The 3,568-nt window shown below is 38.9% G+C and overlaps 1 long non-coding RNA gene across 1 annotated transcript; it reads left to right on the top strand.

The window, feature by feature from the left end:
• Positions 1-242: 242 nt before the first annotated feature.
• On the top strand, positions 243-3,306 carry LOC309500451. The gene is made up of 3 exons (XR_014206607.1): positions 243-751; positions 828-2,798; positions 2,959-3,306. It is a non-coding gene; the product is annotated as an uncharacterized lncRNA (long non-coding RNA).
• The last annotated feature ends 262 nt before the right edge of the window (positions 3,307-3,568 follow it).

Raw genomic sequence — 3,568 nt, 5'->3', positions numbered from 1 at the left:
AAAACATGTACACATTCACTATTAACGTGGGAATGCATTAACAACAACATTAGCCAAACAGCTAGGTACATACCTCCCACGGAACTGCGCACGCACCCACAACAACGTCCGTGACGATGACGTATGCCCAGGTGGCCTGAACTCCGCCTTAAGTAAGCAAGGGGTGGCTGCCGATAGGCTGTCACCCCCGTCACTCAACACAAATCACAGGGCGGAATCTAGCCCGCCTTGCCACATTAGGATATGACAATATTTGGCCTAGATACAACTATTTGAAAATCTGGAAACTGAGGGTGCAGAAAAATCGAAATATTGAGAAAATCGCCTTTAAAGTTGTCCATTTCTATAGGCGATTGTGCTGCATCCACTCACAAAAATATTTTTTTTATACATTTAAGGTGGGAAATTTACAAAATATCTTCATGGATCATGATCTTTACTTAATATCCTGATGATTTTTGGCATAAAAGAAAAATCGATAATTTTGACCCATACAATGTTTTGTTGGCTATTGCCACAAATATACCCATGCGACTTAAGACTGGTTTTGTGATCCAGGGTCACATTTGATCTTTTCTTTAGGTGTCTTGTAATTCAGATTCAGTGTCATGACAGGAGGAGGAGTTTAGCACAGACACTATACAGCTGTGTAAAGATGAGCTGTACAACACTGTGGAGAAGCTGCTGTTCTTGCCAGTTTAGTGAATGAACATGTTGATCTACATTATGATACTGCTGTCATCAACTGAAGGTATGATATTGTGGAAATGCATTCTATTGTAACGGAAGTGTTTGAAAAACACATTTAATGTCACTTTAATTTGCAGGCTCCAGAGCCACAGAAGTCATGACTCCAAAAAGCGAGAGAGTATTTGCACTTGAGGGTGACAATGTGACACTCTCTTGTAACTACAGCGGTTCTGTTCGTGGAGTTCACTGGTATCGCCAATACGCAGGCTCACCACCACAGTTCCTCATACTAGAAGATTCAGGGGCTGATCCACCCGTTCCAAGAGTAACCATCAGTAATCATTGTTTTCGAGGGTCGGGCATACCAGTACAAGGTCCTCCCCTTCGGCCTGTCTCTGTCTCCCTGTGTCTTAACGGAGGTCACAGAGGCTGCCCTTGCCTTGTGGGCGTTCACTTTCTCAACTATCTCGACGACTGGCTCATTCTAGCTCACTCTCGAAATTCAGTTTCCTGAGAGGGGCCAGGAGACTAAATCCTCCTCGGTTGCGCCTCATCCCTTTGTGGGACCTCTCTAGAACTTACAGCCCTGCAGAGAGTGCCCTCAAAACAGTGCTCCTGACTGCACTCTCGTCTATCAAGAGGGTGGAGGACCTGCAGGCATTTTCGTTCAGCGAAACTAGCCTGGAATTTGGACCGTCTTACTCTCATGAAATCCTGAGACCCAGGGCCCGGATATATGCCCAAAGTTCCCACCACTACTTTTTGGGACCAGGTATTGAACTTGCAAGTGTACCTTGGAAGCGGCAGACCCAGGCTGCATAAATTAGGTCAACCAGAAATGGGAACATTTCCCATAACACCAGCGATAAGAAGAATGGCATCTACGCTATTGTTAGTCTGTCTGTCTCATCCTTATTCTGAGGTTACAGTAGCCAGCCGGATCTTGGCCGTGTCCACATCAGATGGTGGACCTGCACCAAGACCTCATCGCAGCCCTGAACGTCAGCAGAGACCGGATCTACTAGACAGTCCTGTGTGAAGATCTTGTTGATGTGACAGCCATTGGCACAGATCCTCAGTAAAGATCACAAGAACCAGACAAGTCCTCTGCTCAGGCCCCTATGGCCAGCTTCATCTCTATTGCTGTTATTATACAAAGTAAAATGTTGTTAAGCGACGTCTCCACATCTTACTAGGCTTAGTTTGTCACTGTTCTGCTTCTTGTTCAAAAATAACTTATTTTTAGCACAGTTCTAGTTTGAAGTGACATCCATCTCTGTCTATATTAGTGCTGTCTTTGAAGAGCAGAGGAATCACCAAACCTGATTTGAGTTACAGACAATTAGGACATAATGAGTGTGTGGAAACACTTACAGGTGTCTGACATGAACGTTAAAGCTATACATCCAATCTATTTGCAAAGGGGAAAACACTAAAAGTGGTTACAAATCCACTTAAATTAAGCAAAGGAAAAACAAGCATTATACTGTACACAAAAAAAAAATATATTTTATGTTAAACAATATAATATTAAAATGTACCTGAATTTGGATCTATAGTATATTATTATTACTATAAGGGTGTGGCTCCAAGTACAAGAGATGTGATATGTGAGATATATTTTTCAATGCCTTTAGTAACAGACTCTGCTCTGTACATGCCCTCTGAAGACAATGAATAGAAATGCAAAGGCACTGTACAAAAATGATGATGTGGTGTTCATTTATGAATGTTGGTTTAAATAACTAGTGATGGTGTCTAAGATAAATTTCATTAAAAAAATGTATATATAAATAAAAATGATAATGTTTGTGGTTTGACATTTTATATCAATCAGTTTATCTGCAACAGTTCTAAATTTACAATGTTCAACTCTCTGCAGAACATTCTAATGGAAGAAAAACATCTTATTGAATATGTCACTTCCAAATTTAACATTCAATAATCCAAGGCAATTTCATTTAAATATCATTTAAACCCTCAGATGATGAGATGTGTGGGTGGAGCTTTCAGAGACATTGTCATTTCTCAATCACAAGCATCATTTGTGTTTTACAGTGCAGTCATGATGTTCCTGTGCTCTCTGCTTCTGCTGACAGTAATACAGGGTATGTAAGAGACCAGTTTAAATATAAATATATTTAGAATTATATAAATATAATGCACCTATTATTGTCGAATGTCTGATTTTGTGATTCTCCAGTTATCCATGACTTTTCATACTTTTACAATTATCATTCTTTTTAATCAACATGTTCTATTTTGCAGATGAATGTTTTGCACAGACAATAACACTGCAGGGCACAAGTTACTGAAGGGGAAACAATCATTCTCTCATGCAAATATGATGTCAGTTATTTTGGTATCGACAATATCCTGGGTCAGGACTGGAATTTCTGCTCCTTGTCGTTGAGTCATCCAAGAAGACTGTAATATATGCAGATCCCCCAATTCCTAGACTGGATGGCAACATGAGCATGGGAGATAAGAAAGTGGATCTGGAGATCTCCTCTACTGAAGTGACTGACTCTGCTCTGTATTACTAGAATCTCCAACCACACTTCATATGCAATAAATGAATGGTGTTGAAAATAAATCAACTTCTTCATCTTCTGATCAGTTGTTTTTACTATAGATTATTATTTTAGTATACATGAAGTCAGAAAAGCACACCATATGTGAAATATTTGGTCCAAAATGAAAATGACTAATTCAAAATGCCATATCCTACACCAGTTTTAATTTCTAAAAATTAAATACATATATAAATGATTTATTAGTTGCAAAATTAAAATGTATTACTCAAAAGGATGACATTTTTAACATGTCAAAGCAAAAAAAAAAAAAAAAAAAACATCCAGTAAAATTATAATTTAAA

The sequence above is a fragment of the Leuciscus leuciscus genome (assembly GCF_965113295.1).
Source record: "Leuciscus leuciscus genome assembly, chromosome: 6".
Taxonomy (NCBI): domain Eukaryota; kingdom Metazoa; phylum Chordata; class Actinopteri; order Cypriniformes; family Leuciscidae; genus Leuciscus; species Leuciscus leuciscus.
The sequence above is the reverse complement of the archived record's forward strand: the minus strand, read 5'-3'. Positions and strand labels throughout refer to the sequence as shown.